Below are 21,363 nucleotides of genomic sequence, written 5' to 3' on the forward strand. Positions count from 1 at the left end.
TCCAGTTTGTAAATTTGGTGCGGCAATTTTGGCCTTGTTGGACGACACTAGCTTTTAAAAAAAATGAAGCTGATGTGGAGCAAGGTGGCACTAGGGCTCCTAAATCTGGCACTATATTTAAATTACCTGGAGAACAGTGACTGTCTCGAATTATAGAATTCAAACGCTCTACAAGAAGCACAATTTGTCAAAAGAGTGACGCTGTGTGATGCGAACAGTTGTGCAATGTAATAAATGTAAAATAAAATGTTAAATCTAAATAACAGGGTCTATAGTGTTTGACATCTAAGCAAGCATTATTATCTGTAAACTAAGATGTTTTAAAACATGCCAGAATAGCTGTGAAAAGTTGAAAGGTTGTATCCCCAAAACAGTTTTCACAATGCAAGTTTTTCTAAATTCACTACACAAATGAAAATGTAAAAATGGAATACCTCAAACACAGCTATACTGACAGCTATTTAAAAATCAGTCATGCTGACAAATGTCCAAAGAAATACTAGACATAAACTATGTCCTTATTTTGAATGAAAACATTTTAGGTTCTAGAGATAGGTCCTCAGTGCTACGTGTGGGTGATAGTTGGGGGAAGAGGGTGGCCCTTAACATAATAACATGAGATGTCAATGGTCGGGGTCACAAGCTGAAAAGAGTGGTGGTACTGAAGTTTCTTGCCAGGCACAAGCCAGGTTTAATAATGTTACAGGAGACACATTTGTAGAGCAACAACTGTGGAGATCCATCCTGGTACTTTCGGGGTTCACATACCAGGCGATTGGAATTATGGTTTGGAACCTAGCTCAGCTATTATTGATTAATGACTGGACATTCACCATGCAGCGAGCCCCTTCACTACAGGCAAACTGAAGAACCAAGAAAACGAGAGGCTACTCGAAGGTGGAAGATGTCTGTGCTTGAAACCCACCATGACAGCTACAGTAATCCAATCCTGAAGAATGGCTATTCGAAACACTTAGTGGGAAGGGAAGTTAGCTCCAGGAAACAACTAAATGGGACTCTAGCACCCTTAGTGGCCTGAGTAATCTGGAAGGCTTTGGGAGATGGGACCTGCCGGGCATTTCCAAACTAGGGGATATATATGGTCGTGCTCCCATGGAATGCTACCATTTGAGGAACTACAAAATCAGTTTGAGCTGGCAGACAGTCAATGTTATAGATACCTACAGGTACAACATACAATGCTTAAATATGAAGACCATCTCCAGGACGTCTAGGATGATTCACCTCTGGAATACAGAGTACTAACGGCACCAATACTTAAACATGCTGCATCACAAATGTACAAAACATTCAAAAAGTATAGCCAGAATCCTTAAGACACCTATAAGCAGGGGTGGGAGAAAAACCTTATGATACTAGAGGAGGGAAAGTGAAGAGAGGCACGCAAACCCCCTCAAGAAATGGCCATCACTTCTTGTGAGTGGCTCGGGCTCCTACAACTTAAAATACTACACTGTGCATATTACACGAGAATTAGATTGTTCAAAACGGGAAGGGACGATCTTTATAGATACCTTGGGGGTTTTAATAAGCAGGTACACTGAGTCAAACGTTATGTGACTGCCCATGAATACGATTACTTTGGTTGGAAATAGACTTACAGATATTAAAAATCGGTGGTGAAAAACAATGACAACCGCACAGCCACCCGGTGGATTTGGGAGATCAATCACTATCCAAATATACCGTGATCCTCCGTAACATTGCTTTGATGATGGCAAGAAGGGATTATGGGGGAACCGTTCCACTCCATTGGACGAACCCTGGGCTATGAATAAGGACTAGTGAATGCAAGCAGAAGAGAGGTTGTAGAAAGCGCAAGGATGGCCAAAGAAATTGGCTAAAATAAGGGGCCCGTGGAAGGATGCTGAGGAATGTGACTGAGGGATTCCTGGGTCAGAAAGGGGTTATACAAAATATATGTGTGAATATGCATCTTGGCTAATACGACAATATAAAGAAGCTGGAAGCCACAACAGGGGGCGAGGCTTGAGAAGCGAGCAATGATGGATGGAAATGTTACCACTATCTCTAATGCCATATAACTTTACAAACAATAAAAGCACAACACTGATGTACCTAGAAAGTGTTTTCATTACTGCTTTTTTTTTTTCTTCTTGTTTGAAACTACTGAAAATAAGACGGGGATAAAAAAAAGTAAAATATGTATGTCTTAATGCCAGTATCCTCGGTTTACTGTAAAAATGAACTGACCTAACAATCACCCATGGGCATGATGGAACATTGGAGGACAGTGATTACTTGCAGTACATGGCCAGTTTTCAGCCAGCATTTAAAGCAATCTATCTGCTTAAATTCCCCTGTTTTTGTGTTTTCTATGTTTCAAAAAAGGATTGTTCAAATGTTTCTAGTTGCTTTTTAGTAAATTACTGACTAGTCGGATTTAATTGGCTCGTTTTTGAAAATTAAAATTATTGGAATTTGGCAATTATTTAGGGTTAAAAATCATTATAAGCTGTAGCTTTGTTGTTGGCTCTGGATACTACAGGTTTTTGGAAAACTTGCAAACCATATTCTTGCGACCAGGAGGACCTAAAGGACAGATCAGTATATGGCTTTTGCAAATCAGCCACCATTACAAAAATTACAAATGAAAATATTGTCACCAATTACTATTGTTTTTCTACTGAATTTCTGATTTTTTAAAATTTCGATTAGCTTCTTTGGGAAAACATTCAGGAATCTACACAAATGAACCTCGCTGATTTCCAAACTTTACCTATTATTCAAAATTGATTAGCTTTCCGGGATCACTCGTGGATTTCTCAACTGATCGCACCACAATCTGCAAGTAGGTGGGCAACAGAATAATTATAAAAAATTAACTAGTTCATCAACAAATGTAAAAACAGTTGTAAAATGTTTTTCAATACAACTCAGCTTGTTCCTGAAAGCTGGCAAGATGATGATCCTATCACTGCAATCCTTTCATAATGCCATTTTTTAGAAAAAAGGGTTTTCTTGTACAGCATTTAAAAAAATAAAAAACATTTAGATTAAAAAAATATATTTTCATGGTGCTCTCCAGGGGACCTCTCACACCTGGCGTACCTTTGGAATACTCAGAATGTACGAAAAAAGATGCACATTTTATGAGAATATTATGTGTGAAAGGACATAAGCGCAAGGTACTCCAGATACTGAAAAAAGGCTCAGCACTGGGGTAGGGGCAGGAGGGGGTAGAAAACTCCCATCCAATAATGGACATAGATCCCGAACCACTTTGCAACCTAAATATTAATAAAATAAGTGAGGGGACCACTTCTTAGATTTTAGTTCATAATCTTTATTGATCCTCTCACTTATATAAAAAGTCTTGGCCAACAAGTACTTCATGAAAATATTCTCTTCCTCAGGACTTGTTGGTGTTATATCAGACACTAAAAACAAGAATGTGAAAAATAAAAACTCAAATAAATAAATCTATATCAGTTTTAGAGTAAATGACAAAACATTTTGAATCCAAGCTAAATTTAATTTCTTACCGGGACATGTGATATCTTTCTCTAATTACTTTTACTCAATGTCATTTATATTAATAGGAACTGTTGTGTGTACCACATTCTAAACATGACTTAACCTAATCTGTAATTGTGTAGACAACCTCTATTACCAACTTAATCACTCATGTAAATTTTATCGACAAATACAAGTTTTAGTTCATAGTGATATTAATGTATATTAAACATTCTCTAAAGTATTGCCTTGTCTATAGAAACAGTATGTTAACACATTCCTTGGCAGTGACATCAAATACAATTGAATTATAAACATTGCTATTTTGATAATTACTGCAAAGCCCTCTATGTCAGGAGACTTATAAGTGCATGTTAATGCATGTTAAGTCCTTTATTTAGTTCTTACTCAAATTAATTCAGTAAATTCATAACACATTTGTGATATATTTATTAGTTGAAACATTAATATATCAACACTCTGAGATCCTACTCCACTTTTCCAGCATTGTTTTTGCACACTTTTACCCTGTGTTTAGATATCGACAAGCTTATATCAACATTTCTAATCGCAAAATACTTCCAGTATTGCGTTTCACTTACATCTCCTCCTCATTCATACTAACATCACTCATTTAGTAGATATCATTACCCTGGCGTTCTTACAATCCTAACCCACTCATTAATCTTATTTCTTCTCATTTTATTCCTTCACTAACCACACTTTACAATTACACCTTTAATTTCCTTAACATCATCTAACTCATGATTACCCTGCATTGTTGTCACGAGGGATGCCCTCTTCTCCTCTAGTACAATTAACATGCCTTTAAATTCTGAGTCTTGTTCCATAAATGTTTGTTATATTTATTTGTCGTTTTAAAACAAAACTAACGGTCTCTAAAATTTCTATTATAAACGTTTCCTTACAATTATCCATTTGAAACATAATTATTATATTTATTACATTTGTAAAGAGCAGACTGTCACCACACTGGTATCCTGGGGCTGAGAGCTTATAGAAACACAAACTGCTGGCATAGAGATAAAAGAGTGCACATAAACGTGGGACAGATTACTTAGGAAAAAGCCAAGTTTTTAAAGCTTTCCTAAATTGCAAAAATTCTGCTGATGACTTAAGATTGGGTGGCAATTTGTTACACAGCTGGCCTGTCTTAACTGTAAAGGCCCAACCACCTTGTTTGCTCCAACGAAATTTGTTTATGCAGACAAGATTTGCAGACCTCAAGCAAAGATATATCCAAGGGGTGTATCCTTTCAATCTATGTTGTAGAAGCACAGGATCTTTGCTATGTCGAGCCTTAAACACAAAACATATGGCTTAAAAATGATCCTCTGCCTCAGTTGAAGCCAATACAAATCCCTCAGTGCATTGTATAACAAAGGTCTGTGGGGTCTATTTAAAGCAAGTTTAGCTGCCACCAATTGAACTCTATACAGACTAGTAAGGGGCTCCAAGTAATAGAGAGTTGTAGTAGTCCAACCTACTGAGTATGACACTGTGCACACACCTTCCTGAGGCCACGAAGAAGTGTGAAACCAATGCCTCCAACTTTAGTGACATGGCTTTCCAAAGATAGCTTGTCATCAAATAAGACCCCAAGATTCCGGACTGCTTTGACTCAGTGCCGATTTCAATGTTGATGCTCACACAACCCTTTTTTCAAAATGGCTACTCTATAAAAACTGGCATTTCAAATTGGCCACCACCATATGGAGGTTGGATTCCTTTAATCTATGGTATAACACCTTTAACTCTATGGTCTTAATCTGGTTTCAATAAAGCTTCATATTACAGCAGTGAATAATAGGTTCTCTTTAACAATATAAAATTAAATCAAGGTACTGAATTTAAAATACAATTTTTGTATATCTGATATTGCTTCTCCAGTTCTCCTGACTTAAAACATTTATTTTCTGTATAATTCAATCAGAATATTAAACATTTTTAGACTTTACCAATCTATCACCTGCCTCTGTGCTTTTACCTTCTTTTACACCAGAAAGCCATCCTTGTTTTCATTCAAGTTTTTGCAACACATTGGTGTATAGTGTAAACTTCTAAAGCATCTCTAATTAAAAGTACTGCCGCATGAATGATCATTAACTACTTTTAAGTCACTACAGCATTAGCCTCAATGTTCTCAAAGGTATGTAACTTTCAAATTACTACGAAAACCCAGTTTTTACAGACATACCCACATCTCCATATATAGTTAAAACTTTTTCCAATGCTCTTAACGTGTGCAACTACAGAGTTTCTAATTTTCTCAGTTTAAGACTTCTATCCCCACTTCTCGCATGCCGTGTCCCGACAATAACCCAATAACTTTTATATCTGATATGTCAGATTCATTGTGTTCACCTAAAAAATGCACAAATAAAAGATACTTTATATCTTTTTACACACCATTCTTAGGTGTTCCTGAAACATTCTCTTTAGTTTTCTAATCACACATCTGACTTGCACTCTTTTACAAAAAACATATGATTGCATATATGTAGAAATAAGAATTACAATTGATAAATTCTCATATCTCAAACATCCTCCTGGCTATTTAAAAAGACAGCCTCTTTGCCATTCATGAACTCACAACAAGTACAGTGTCCACATTTATGGGAAACATTTTCCAACATTAGCCACTAACTTTTAATAGGCTTTTGTTTAAAACTAGTGGTGTCACTTGGACTCAACATTTCTTATGTTATATGGTTCTTACAAATGTAGCAAGACTGTGTAGTAGATCAACACTAACTTCAGAATATAGGGACTTAGTCTACATATATCATTAGTAAGTGTTGGTAGCTTCTCGGCTGGCTCACATTACCACATCAAACCCATAAATTGACCAGGGAAAGAAGTAGTTGGCAACATCGGACATTAGACTCAGATCCCCAAGGAATCAGTGGAAACAGATCTAGCCCTTTTGTTTGTCACTGCATGCCCAACGTGAGCACAAGAATGATACGACAAAGCATTTTCAAACATTTATTGAAATGACTGTATTCTTGCATAAAAAGCCTGAGCTGGGATTATTAGAATGATGAGACATACTACTGTAATCAGCATTGTTAGAATGGTAAACAATATGAACAATTCAACCATGGTAACTGGTGCTGTTTACTTACTTCTATCTGTATCTAGCACTACAGTAGTGAAAGCATAGCAGTGTGCCCTCTGCCAAATCAGTTGCAATAGTCTAACACCCATACTTTGGTGTTAAGTGCTTGGAAGCCAATACAGGTTACCCTCCTTAGCAGGATGGAAGTCAAAATCAGCACAGCTGCACAGCTTGTAGAGATTCTGTGATAATCCCATCAAGGAAGTGCTCCTCTCAAAGAGCATTAGCCTTGAAGCTGTTTACATAACAAAATATCATTCTTATCACACTGTGGTCGAGGCTCAGAGGGGCTCATTTGTTTAATCCAGCTCAAATACAGTGTCTCCTAACGAGCACAATAAGAAAGCAAAACAATGGTTTTGTGTTCTAAAATGTACGACCCTGGAACTGACTGTGCAGACTACAGGGCATCAGTGCCTATAAGAAATACACATACAGCATATTCATGCATAGCAGAAAGTGTAGAAAAAGTCACCACAGAAAGAGATGTCAACTTAAGGAGCTGAATCTAAAATGGAGAATAAAACACGAGTCATGCCACGCCCTCTCATTGGTCAGAAAGACTCCACCAAAGCAAACTAGCTATCCCTAAAAACATTTAAAAAGCACAACATTCTATACTTATAAAACATTAACATTATAAGTGTATATGAAAGACTTTAAAAAATGGCAATTCAAAAGGCATGCAAACTACATAAAAATGAATACAAATCAATTAAAAACAAAAATCAAAATTAAAAGCGATCTATGAGGCATCTGTAATACTAGACAGTAGCAATGAAAGGTCCACCATATCCAGAAAGTCATTTGGGTCCTGGAAGGAATCTGCATCCGCAGATGACAGATCCACAGTAGCCTGAAGTGGCAGTTTCAGAGAACAAACTTGGGTCAGTAGCAGCCTCAACAGCCAAAGTTGAAGGGAGAAAAACCAGAACAGCAGCCTCAGACGAGAAGCCAGACTAAAAGGATCCTGCAGCAGAGGCATCCATTCAATCCAGCACGGGCAACTCATAATTCACATCCTGCAGCAATGGTAATACATAGGACGACACTGGTTGTGCACCCTCAGTGGATACACTAATAGATCCATGTCCATACTCTGAGTCAATTGTAAAGCAAGGCATATGTCTGGTGCACAGTCAAAGGAGCACGATAGGCTGTTAAACCAAGGATGCATGCTCTGAAACCACACGGACAAAAACAACAAAGATCAGTTGTTATTTAAATCCAGTAGCAAAGACAATCCAAATTACTGCACCATATGTTTACGGCACAGAAGGACAGGTGGTAAGAATATCACCATTTGACCTTGCTGTGGAACATATATTGTGGAGCAACAAAAATAGGACCAAAACAGCAATTATCATGAATAGTACACCAATGGAATGCCTCCAAAAATGCTAGAAAAAAGAAAGTGCAGAAAGGACGGAATCACTCCAAGTACAGTTTGACCTGCAGAAAGAAATCCAGACCCAATCTCTATAAAAAAAAAAAAGTACTATGCCAGCGGCATTTTGAACCATTAAAAATGCGATGCACAAGTTCACTGAAATGCAGCAGGAAACTGGTGTGCAGCAGTGATTGCAGTTCTGAGGATGATCAAGCAACTTGGAAATCAAAAATGTTTCTCCAGCAGATTTTAGTGCTACGTCCATTTGAAACAATAAGACTTTCAGTTGGCTTAGTCTAGAAATGGTGACTGTCGACCATAAGGTTTTTACCTCTGCTGTGTTCGCAACTGGGTAAAGCACATTCATATAGTAAGTCACAAACTTGGAAATTGTTACAATGTAGGGGACGCCTGGCTTCATTCCACAGCAACCTTGTTTGCTCAGAACCAAGTAACTTTCATTTAATAGTAATGAAAAAACTAGCTTAATCAAGAATGCAGGAACACCCTTCAAATGACACGCCAAGGTGGGCATGTACACATTACACGCGCCATGTAGCATTATCTATTTACAAAATATTAAATGGGCAAAATAAATTTTGCATTCATTCCCACTCAGAAAACCCTCACAATGAAGGTAGAAACCATGTCTGATGCAAAAATCCTCTGCCAATCTATTACTATCTACCTACTTGAGAGTATTTCAGACAGAATGTGAAATGCAACCCAGAAATTCACAAATAAATGAAACCATGCATCAACCATACATTTGAAGGTGTTTCAGCTACATTGAAAGGCAGTTTCTCTAAATGCTCTATGTTAAGCATAGTGTAAGTTGTGTCTTTCTTTGCCATCACTTGTTGTATACTTGGCAACACATAGGGCAAACACAATTTTGTTGCATTCAAATATTTCCATGGCAAGTAGTTTGATTTTAAAACCTGCAATGTCCAACTCTACTGTAGAATCAATCTCAATTGATTTTGTCCATACAAAAGTGCAGACGTCATTTAGTATATCAAATGCATATGATACAATGTTACTCAATTATAAATACAAGTAAGTAGTGTAGTCTTGCCGTTAGCGACAACAGCTAAAGCCTTTTCTAAGTTCTGCGTATTAATTTGACACAATCTCTCAACAGCTTCTTGTTGGGAAATTTTCCAAATCTCATTATAAGCATCATATAGAAAATATTTTGAATGTGGAGATCTGGGACCTAACAGAAAATCTTGCAAATCCATGTTGTCAGAAAGAAGAGATAAGTGTTGTTTAACAGTAGACAAAATGGAATGTTCTACCCATTGCTGGCATAACTTACCCACACTGTAGGCAGTTACTACACCCCAGTGTTGTAACTGAACATATCTGGGGTCTGGTTTTCTAGCTGTTAAACCCTTGGAAGAGTTTTAAAAAATGTGAATTTCAGCCATTAGTGTCTAGATGACATACCAACTACTCATCTGAACCGTAAAGTGAAGAATTGTATGTACTGTTTTATAGAACTGTTCTTCCATGTTATTAATAACCGTTTGCCATTTATCAAATAGTACAATAGAGGGAATGCTAGGTGTATTTAAATTTTTAACATTTGCTAGTCCAATACACGTAGTATGCTGTAACGTTTTGTTTAAAAAGATAATTTCTCTGGAAATCGTGCAAGCCTTAAATAGGGTCTCCGTGCCCTGGGCGTGCCAGTAGGCTATACCCCCAAATCAACATTAAATAATGTTGTGTGCAATTGAAAACAGCATGTGGTGTACTTATGCTATGTAAATATTGATGAGCACAGTGATAAAGATTTCACCATAATTTGCAGAATTTAATTACAAATCCTCAATTTTGAATACTGTATAATATTCTAGTTTAGAGTTCAGTCTCAACGTCTCAATCATCCTGGCGTTATGAAATTGTCCATAGAAATTTTAAAAACATAGAGAATTTGTAACGTTTCTTTGGGACCAAAAATTTCATATGTGATCTTATCCCAAACAATACCATAATGGATGGGAAATGCTGTAATGTTCCAAGGATCAAATCTCTTCAGACCTTATATGAGGAAAAATGGGGTGTAAGCCCTTCAGCTACCAGTTCAGGGGAAAAATGCCCTTGGACATAGTGTCCATTCAACAGCAGGAAAAACACTAACAAATCCGATTAAGAGAAAAAACTATTAAAGACCAATCAAAAGGTAGTACCATGGAAGAATCGTGTATGTCTTGTACAACCTAAACCTTAATGCACGAGCAACATGCAAGAAAGTGTGTGAAGAATCTGAAGAAACATCAGTAATCAGAAGCAGTCTGTGCAAAGACAGGAGCAATGTGAGGCAAAGGAGAGACTGTTGGTACCACCAAAGGTGGTTGATAGTATATCATTTCATTGTCAGGTGTCGTAGTTGGACTCTCCCTACCAAGCAAGAGTGCTGGTATAGGGATGACAGCACTTTTGTTTGTAGGCGACTAAGCCAATCCTACAAGGCACAACTCTTGGTCCAACCCTCCTGGCTCACAAGCAGTACCTCACGAAAAACCCAAACAGTAAAAGGTGATTTCTGGCAGCCTTATGCATGGACTCTAGACTGCGACATCTCAGGGGAGTTGTGGTGGAACAGAAGCTACCCTTTTCTCACGTTAGTAATAAGTCTCAGTCACACACAGGCAATGAAGGAGATGCAGCAGAGTTTTCAATATATTTACTGAAAAGACTGCAATCTACGATAAAATGCATGAGCTGCAATGATTAGGATAACAAAAGCATAATTGTGAAGAGAAGAGTCGTGAATACAAAGACCCCCCATCTTGCAATAAACATGAGATGTGAAATCCCTAGCATGGAGCACTTAATCCCTAACCTAATGAGTTAGGTATGATAAACCTTCTTTACTAGCACCATATGCATGAGAAGCACCCCCCAACCCTCGATATGTTGGAATGAGGTCTCTAGGTCAGACTCCGTGGTGACACAAAGACTGATTCTGCAGAAAGGTGACGTGCAGTGTAGATGGCATCTGGAAGGAATCCCTCTAATTACTTTGTTTGTGTGTGAGATGCATTTATATAGATGATGTAGGACCCCTGATGAAGGTATGTTCTCAAAGAATTGATAAGGAGGCAGACTTGTGGCAGCAGTTATGTAAACAATCCCCAACAGGTGTACATTATGTTCCTGTCACACATAAGTTAGAAAGGGAATTGATGTGAATGCATGCGTACATCACTTGATTATGACGCGGATAGTGACGCCTTCACAGAGTGGCACTTATAATGCAAATCAAAACAATTATCTAAGTATAAACAATAGGAAACCTTCTTAATAGAAATAATAAAATAAAAGACTAAAACAGAGCACGCTAAGTAGGTTAAAATTCACTAGGTGACGGATGTCACAGGCCTGCAAGACAGAGGGCTAAGCTAACCTCCCGAGTCCCAATAAAACTAAATAGGATTCACCACACAGGACCAGCAGTTGAAAGCTGTACACCCACATCAGAAACATATCCTGTGTTGCTAGTAAAAATATGCACAAGAGTGCATGTTCAGCATCAGAAATCCAGAGTGGGGAGTAGCTAAATTTGAACGGCTTAGTGCATGTAGAGGTATCCCTTTCTGGATAGGGAGAGAAGATGGGGAACTACCCAGATACCTTTCTGGCTTACTGTGGAGGACTGGTAACATGATGGAGCTTGATTAAATCAATGGAACTTGTTTCTGTTTACAACCAGCAAGCAGTATCAAAATCACAGTTTGAGGCAGTTAACCCTGCCCCCTCCCCCCCCCATTACATTTCATGGAATAGCACATATTGTGACTGATGTGCGGTGGGGACAAGGTTAACAGACTCAGAAAATGTGAAGCAAAATGGATTATTAAACTGTGGGTGGTTGACAAAGGTCTCAATACTGATAGAGGACTGTATATCTTTCTCTAAGTTTGTTTTATACCTTTTTTCTCATCTTATTAGGGTTCTGACCTGTTTGGGACAGATGCTTTGAATATATTGTTGTAAATTTAATTATATGACCTACTTAAACAAATTCAGAATTTTTGATATGCTTATGTATGTTTTAAGTTACTATTCTCATTTCTCGCACCGATGCACATCCTTGTTTTTTTTATACAATATATACTCATGTAATTTAACTTCCATCTGAATATTGATGGCTTTGTGTTTCTTATCTTTCATTAATCATCTTTTATACTTGTATTGGTTTCTACTTTACCTTTTCTTTACTGGTGTTGGTCTCTGATTTACTTTTCCTTGCTGCTGTTTTCGGGTGACATGGACGGGGGCAATTGTTTTAACTTTCTATATTGTCTTATTTATGAGACTATTAAGTTGGCCCAGAAGAGTAGGATAGACAAGATGCCATTACAAATGTGTTTATTTTGGGCTTTGTTCCGTGTCTTCTCTTTAACTCTAACTACTGTGGCATTGCTTACATTGTACATCTACAATGCAGTACTATGTTTACAGTGCACTATTAGGTTTATTTTGTCTCCGTGTCCTTTCCCTACCATTATGGCTTCTGGACATGCACCATGATTTCTTTTTGGGGCGGAGTGGTCCTTTTCTGGTGTTATGGAAGCAGCAAATGCTTAAAATGACTTCTCCCCTTCTACTAATAAGGCTGCCGGACATGCGCAGTGGTTTTTTTCCTTGTAGCTCATTGGTCCGTTTTCTGTATTATGGAACCGTTATAAGTTTAATTAGGTTTCCTGTGTTTTGTTTACTCTACCAATATGGCTGCCGGACATGCGCTGTGGCTTCCTTAGAGCATAGTGGTCCGTCTTCGGTGTTTGAAACCGGTATATGCTTTAAATGAGAGAGACAAATGATGTTTCAAATGATCCTGACCACCGATCTGTCGAACATCTGACTTTCCAGTCAGTTTACATGATTTCTTTGGAATCACCGGGTTTTGTTTGTATGATATATTGTGTCTTTATACCACTTGTTTGTGACTGAGTTAACTTTAGGTAGGCTGTTCCGATATTAGAATTACATTTTGCTGTTTTAGGTGACATTATTGTTGACTACATTTTCTGTCTCTGTTTCTCTGATGTAAGCTGTATCTTCTTATATTTTATATAAATGTATTGTAAAGTGGATTTCATCATTGGTTAGTTAACTATTATTTTAGCTTTTTTCTTTTTTTCAGGTTAAATAACTTATCATGGTCTTTAAGTACATATGGTGTGACTGACTGGACTTCAATACTAATAGAATTTGGTTACATCCTTAGATATGTGATGCCATTTTTCAATACTCAAGTTTTCTGTGTGGTATGTATCATATCTGTCTATCAGAGTTAGATGTTGGTTGCTTTGGTTTCACAGTTTGTTCATAGACATTTTCTTTGGTTTCTATGTCCTTTCTGAGATGCTGATGTTTTACTGAGCTAAGATTTGCTACATAAATTTATTTTCCTTAGCCGCTACTGCCACGATCAGAGCAAAAGAGGATGCTAAATATTTCTTGATTACCTTGGCAGGTTTCTAGGTACCATTTTTCCTATCTATGTCCATAGCTTGGAAGACTTGTGAAAGCACTTCATCGTTTTGGGGTTGCTACTTTACTTTAAAACCTTCTTTCCCATTTCCCCTGTATTTTGAAACTGTATGTACGTCACTCTATGGGTTGCACATGTTTTTTCTAACAGTTTGACACAAATTTTTTTGATTATCTTTTTTGGGCGCCACTGTCTCACTTAGCACACTGGGTCTTTTTTCTTCTTTTTCTTTTCTCCCTCTTTGCTGTAATCTGAAACTTCTTCTGAACATGTCTTTTTTGAGTATGGCTCTCGAGCATGTAGATTTATATTTTTTAACCACCATGTGGTTTTATGGGAGTTTTTGAAAATTATTGCTTTTCTGTCATTTTTCCTCAAGGAAAGCATACAAATCTTCTATTTTTGTGCTTGTTGTATTTGTATATTTTACAGCCTTGAAGTCAAAAAGGTGGCGAAATGTGTTGGCTATGGATGTTGCTATATCAGAACATGTATTGGACTGGTTATCTGAATTAAAGCTCTCAACTAATTAAGTTGTTCATGGACTTATCTTGAGTGACTTCCTTTTGAGTGCTGCAGTACCCTTGTATTTATGCTTTACAGTGTGACCTATGTGTGGCACTAATTTGCCTGTGGGTAGTTGGGACATTATTACCGTTTAGCACCATATTATGCTAACGATGTATATTGCTCTTCTTGACTTGTCTTTGCTATCTACGTTTGGTTACTTGTAGGATGTGCCCCCATTAATGCCACTACTAGCAGTTCATGTTTCTTCCTGCGTGGTGTGTTTGAGCTATCCAACCTATTTCGATGCATTCATTACAATTTTAAAGAAGCATTCATGCAATTATACAGACCATACTTAGGACAATATCCTCAATATGGTCATGGCTGAAAATAGAGAATATAAATGCCATGGTCATGATCTGTCGGAGTCACCAGATCCTCGGGGTCTGTGCACGTTCCCAACACTTCCACCACAAGACAGCTCCAATACTCTGATTAGATTTATCACAGAGTCTAAGAGAGTCCAAGTGGGGAAAAGGGGATTAGGACGGGAACAGCTGGGAAGGAGACCTGTAGGAAGCAAAAGGTTAAAACACAACATCAAAATTATATCTCATGAAATCAATACCATGCTACAACTCTAAGCTTCGTCTTTTCCAAAAAAAACATGAACAACCCTAAAATAGTCCTAAAACTGACTAGGCTTTAGATGATCGAATGCCTGAGGAGGAAACAGGAAAAGTTAAATAGGACTTTCAGATTCGAGTACTTTCTTTAGCATGAGAATCAGGAAACACTCTGAGCAATTTCTAAACAACCATATGAATCTCCTTTTAAGAATATATATATCAGGAACACACAGCATTACATTTAGAACTCTGGTATTGTTGTGTTCATCTCAGAAAAAAAAACATTGGGAAGTGAATTGCGCACATTGCAGATTTTTATATGAGTATTAAACACCATAAAGGATTGTGCACCATGAAATCACACAACGTAGATTCAAGGAATAAATCACGCAACCTGTCAACTTGAAATGCTACCAAGAAAATGTCTTAGAATAGTAGCGCACAGTAATTTACATTATTTATACATGAGGAAAGAATTGCGCGTCTTGCCGATTCAAATGCCACCATACAAATGCCAAGAAATGGTAGCGCACAATGAACAACATGAAAAGCACTCTGGGAAAGAATCGCGCGTCTTGTTGATTCAAATGCCACCATGCAAATGCCAAGAAATGGTAGCGCACAATGAATAACATGAAAAAACACTCAAGGAAAGAATCGCGCGTGTTGCCGATTCGAATGCCACCATGTAAATGCCAGAAAATGGTAGCACGCAATTAACAGCATGAATTACACACGAGAAGTGAATCGCGCGTTTCGCCGATTCGAATGCCACCATGTAAATGTCAAGAAAAGGTAGCGCGCAATGAACAACAAAGTTGAAAGCTCATGAAACGAGTTGCACGTCTTGCCAACTCGTAAAACATCATGTAAATGTTAAGAAATATCAGCGCGCAATGAACAACAATGTAATAACGAAGTCAAATCTTTATGGAATAAATTGCGCGTCCTCCCTATTTGCAAACCACCATACAAATGTCAAAAAATGGCAGCACACAAGTAATCTGTTATTCATTTAAGAATTAAAATCAAGAATATGAAAATTCTCTATTACAGTGTTCGGAAATGTCCAAACACCGTCTTACCGCCTGGAAACAGTGATCACCAATGAGAGATGAGTGCAGAAGACTGGAAAATCCAAATAGGCCGCCGGGACAGGAGCTCAGGAAGAAGCTGCTGCTGTGCACCAGGACCTCTGAATAGTGAGCACTGGAAGTTGGGCTGACTCTCTTTTATAGAGTCTTGGCCCAGCCTAGAACCACGCCCAGGCATGTTGCAGGGAAAGTCTCTAGAAGACCCTGGAATGGGACCCCACCCTAACACACTCTGAATGTCTGCAGCAATACATTGCAAATGTACAGTATTACCTTAAAAATGAAACTTTTGGATGGAATTCTGCAATGCAAAAGGTTAAACAATAACATATCATCACAATGCATAAATTACATTATCTTGCGAGTGTTGGGTTTTTGCATTCTAGATGCCCGTAGAGCGCGCACTGTCCTGGTGTTGACAGTACTCCCCTCTCCCAGGCACGCTCTAGGGCCTGGTTTATCTGGATTGAGACGATGAAAGTGTCTCACAAGTACTGGAGCATGAACATCAGATGCGGAAACCCATGAATTACTTTCAGGGCCATAACCTTTCCATGAGATTAAGTACCATAGGTTACGCCTTCTCAGTTTAGAGTCCAACACTTTCTTGACTTCATATTCTTCTTCCCCCTGTACTAGAACAGGAGCTGGATGAGGGTGGACCTTTTGGACTGCCTTTTTTAAGAGGGAAGTATGGAACATTGGATGAATCCGTAATGATTTTGGCAATTGTAGTTTATAGGTCACAGGATTGATTTGCTGAAGAACAGTGTAAGGACCTATAAATTTGGGGTTGAACATGTGCTTCTTTTTGAAGTCTATGTTTTGTGGAAAGCCACACTTTGTCACCAGGTTGATACTGCGGTCCCTCACAATGTTTCTTGTCATAATGCTTTTTGTAAATTTGTTTGGCTTTTTCTAAATGTTGTTGAATCGATTTCGGAGTTTGATGCAAATGTTGAATGATTTCTGACACAGCTGGAGTGGGAGAACTTTCTTGAGGAATTGTGATGGGCAAGGTGTCAGGATGATAGCCAAACAAACCAAAGAAGGGTGTAACGCCAGTAGACGTGTGGAAGGAGTTGTTGTAGGCTAACTCAGCTAACCAGAGCATTGATGTCCATGAATTAAGTGCTTTTTCAGCGTAAGCACGTAGGTATTGCTTCAAAGTCTGATTTAGTCTCTCCGTTTGACCATCTGTTTGAGGATGGTGGCTAGTAGATAGGGTAGATGTCACTTGGAGTGTTTTACACCATGTCTTCCAGAAGTTGGAGGCAAATTGCGATCCCCGATCGGAGAGGATCACTTTTGGCAGTCCATGATAACGAACCACTCTATTCAGTAAGATAGTTGCCAGTTCACTAGAGGTGGGTAATTTCTTACAGGCAATGAAATGACCATATTTCGTGAGACTATCTACTACCACCAGAATTACTGAATGCTGTTGAACCACTGGCAGACCTGTAATAAAGTCTAAAGAGATGTGTTCCCACGGACGACTTGGGGTTGGGAGTGGGTGTAACAACCCTTTTGGTTTTGAATTACTTGTTTTAGTGCGAGCACAGACTTCGCAGTTGTTTACCATTGTTTTTACATCCTTTGTTAAGGTAGGCCACCAAAAATAGCGTTGGATTAATTCAAGAGTTTTAGGAGTACCAGGGTGACCTGCTGTAGGTATAACATGCAACCAATGAAACACTATCTTGCGAAGTTTGGTAGTGGGCACGAACAAACGAGCATCGTGAAAGGGTAATCCTTGCTTGATTGATCTTTTCGGATCTGCTTGGGCCCACGCCTGCCATTTTTCAACAGTGAATGAATTGCGGATGTCTTCAAAGAAATCTTCTGTTTTTATGATACTTAGGACCTTGTCAGGAGCAATGATAGCTCTGGAGGTTTGAACTGCAGGCAATGTGGTAGACTCTTGGCAGGACAAGGAGTCAGCTTTGCGATTATCTTTACCAGGCCGGAAGGTTACCACGAAATCAAACTCGGCAAAAAACAGCATCCAGCGTAATTGCCGAGGAGTCAAAAGTCTGGCAGAACTCATGAATTGAAAATTGCGATGATCAGTATATACTGTGACAGTATATTTAGCTCCCAACAAATGATGTCTCCATTCTTTAAAGGCGTCACGAATCGCCAGAAGCTCTTTTTCAGCAATGACATAGTTCTGTTCGGCTTCGTTCAACTTCCGAGACATGTAAGCTACAGGATGAAGCTGACCAGTGTCTTTGTTTCGTTGTGACAAGACTGCTCCTATCGCCACAGCTGAAGCATCAGCTTCCACTATGAAAGGTCGATCCGCATCTGGATGAGTCAAGACTGGGGCAGTGGAGAAAGCTTCTTTCAAAGTTGAAAAGGCTTGGTCTGCTTCTGGGGACCATACAAATTTTTCTTTCTTTCTTAATAACTTAGTAATTGGAGCCACTGTCTGGGAGAAATGATTGATGAACCTCCGGTAAAAATTTGCAAAGCCCAGGAAACATTGTACATCACGAACAGTCTTTGGGATGGGCCATTCAGATACGGCTTTTACTTTCCTTTCTGCCATCACCATACCTTGAGGGGTAAGGATAACCCCTAAAAACTCAACTGTGGTAACATGAAACTCACACTTGGTTAGCTTGCAATATAAATGGTGTTTACGAAGGGCTGCCAAAATTTTCTTGACATGTTGAACATGTTCATTCTCATTGTCTGAGTAGATGAAAATATCATCAATGTAAACTATGGCAAAGATATTGAGGTACTCTCTAAGAACGTCATTTAAGGAAAATTGAAATGCTGCTGGAGCATTGCACAGACCAAAAGGCATGACTGTGTATTCAAAAAGGCCATATCTTGTTTTGAATGCCGTTTTCCATTCGTCACCCTCTCTCATTCTGACCAAATGGTAAGCACCTCGAAGATCAAGCTTCGTGTAGATTTTTGCTTTCTTTACTTGTTCCAGTAAGACCGGAATTAGAGGCAAAGGATATTTGTTATTGATGGTGATTTTATTCAAACCCCTATAGTCGATACAAGTTCAAAGCTCTCCGTTCGCTTTTGGAACAAAAAATAAAGGAGAAGCTATGGGAGACTTAGAGGGGCGGATGAAACCATTCTCTAAGAATTGATCCAAGTATTTTCGTAAATGTTGATTTTCATGTTCTGACAGGGCATACACACGACAGTTGGGAAGTATCCCCCCTGGGACTAGATCAATTTGACAGTCATAAGATCTATGAGAAGGTAAGTTCTCTGCTTCCATCTCATCAAATACATCTTCATAAGACGAATACTGTTTGGGCAACTGAACTTCTTTCTCTGCGGCGGTAGCTATGTAAGAATGGCAAACTTCCGATTCTTGAGTCCTTTGGAGACAATGTTCTTTACATAGCACTGATGAGAACACGATCTTTCGTTCTGCCCAATTAATCTCTGGATTGTGATGAGTTAACCATGGCAAGCCAAGGATGATCCCATACTGGAGAGCATGGATCACGTCAAGGATGAGTTCCTCTTTATGTTTCTTTCTTTGATTTTTACCTTCACAAATTATTGTCAAGGGGACAGTCTGAAGAGTTATCGGACCTCCAGTCAAGAGTTTTCCATCAACTGCCTGGATGGTTTCTGGGGTCTTCTTTTCAATACATGGGATCCCCCATGCACGAACCAATTGGGCGTCAACAAAGTTTCCGGTAGCCCCAGAGTCGACTAGAGCCTTCTTGAAATAGGTCTTTTTCTTGACCTGAACTCTTATTCCCAATTTTAGATGTTTGGATTGTGAAGGATCCACGGTGACACCCAAGAGCAACCCTTCTCTGCAACTTGGGTGCTTTAGATTTTCCGACTCGACTGATGCATTGGTTGAAACTTTCTGAACTGGGCCTCGCTTGCTCTTTGTTTTGATTGGACAATCTTTGGCGAAATGACCTTTCCGCCCACAATAGAGACATTGCCCATTTTTTCTGCGTAGGTCCTTTTCATCTTTGGTCAAAGGTCTCCTTATGGTTCCAATTTCCATCGGTTCCGGCGTTCTTTCTCTCTGAGTTCTTGAGTCTTTGTTATCATGAGCATGCCAAGAATGTTTTTCAGTCTTTTTACGCGTTCCTTTTCGTTCATTTAAACGATGATCAAGCCTCAAGACAAGGTTTATTAAATCTTGACAGTTTGCAGGTTGTGGGTCGATTTGCGCTAAGATGTCTTTTAGCTCCTCTTTGAGTCCTCTGTAAAACAAGGCTGCTTGTTATTCTTCAGGCCAGGAAGTCTCAGCGACCAGCCGATTAAAGTTGGCTAAATATGACACTAAGTCCTGCTTCCCTTGGCGTAAGTCTAATAATTCACGATCTGCTGACTGTGTTACAGTTCTACGATCGAAAACTCTCTCAAATTCACGAACAAACTTTTTCCAGTTGTACAACAGGGGACTATTTTTACGCACAAGAGGAATAGCCCAGGCAGCTGCATCTCTAGACAGATATGACAACAAGAAAGCTACTTTAGACTGGGCATCGGGGAAAGTATGTGGTCTGCAGGTGAAGTGAAGTTCCACTTGAACCAGAAAAGATTGCGCTTTCAAGGGATCACCTGAGAAGCGTTCTAGGGGAGCTAAAGGAATGGCTGAAGGAACATTGAGGGAAATGTTAGTCGGATTACCTCCAGAAGTCTGAGAAGTACCTGGCCAAGACACACCTGTGGGACTTTGTTCTTTCTTCTCAACCTTATTCTGTAACTGACTCACCCTCTCAGCTAGACTATTTGTCAAATCCTTTGTTGATACCACTTCTGACTGGAGCTGGGTGATAGCCTTGACTAGCTTGTCCAGTGTGGCCATGCTGAGAACATACACAAACCAGTAGGATAATAATTCGTGGGCTCACTATTCTGTCAGAGTCACCAGATCCTCGGGGTCTGTGCACGTTCCCAACACTTCCACCACAAGACCGCTCCAATACTCTGATTAGATTTATCACAGAGTCTAAGAGAGTCCAAGTGGGGGAAAAGGGGATTAGGACGGGAACAGCTGGGAAGGAGACCTGTAGGAAGCAAAAGGTTAAAACACAACATCAAAATTATATCTCATGAAATCAATACCATGCTACAACTCTAGCTTTGTCTTTTCCCAAAAAACATGAACAACCCTAAAATAGTCCTAAAACTGACTAGGCTTTAGATGACCGAATGCCTGAGGAGGAAACAGGAAAAGTTAAATAGGACTTTCAGATTCGAGTACTTTCTTTAGCATGAGAATCAGGAAACACTCTGAGCAATTTCTAAACAACCATATGAATCTCCTTTTAAGAATATACATATCAGGAACACACAGCATTACATCTAGAACTCTGGTATTGTTGTGTTCATCTCAGAAAAAATCATTGGGAAGTGAATTGCGCACAATGCAGATTTTTATATGAGTATTAAACACCATAAAGGATTGTGCACCATGAAATCACACAACGTAGATTCAAGGAATAAATCACGCAACGTGTCAACTTGAAATGCTACCAAGAAAATGTCTTAGAATAGTAGCGCACAGTCATTTACATTATTTATACACGAGGAAAGAATTGCGCGTCTTGCCGATTCAAATGCCACCATACAAA

Source organism: Pleurodeles waltl, chromosome 10 (assembly GCF_031143425.1).
Source record: "Pleurodeles waltl isolate 20211129_DDA chromosome 10, aPleWal1.hap1.20221129, whole genome shotgun sequence".
In the NCBI taxonomy this organism is placed as follows: domain Eukaryota; kingdom Metazoa; phylum Chordata; class Amphibia; order Caudata; family Salamandridae; genus Pleurodeles; species Pleurodeles waltl.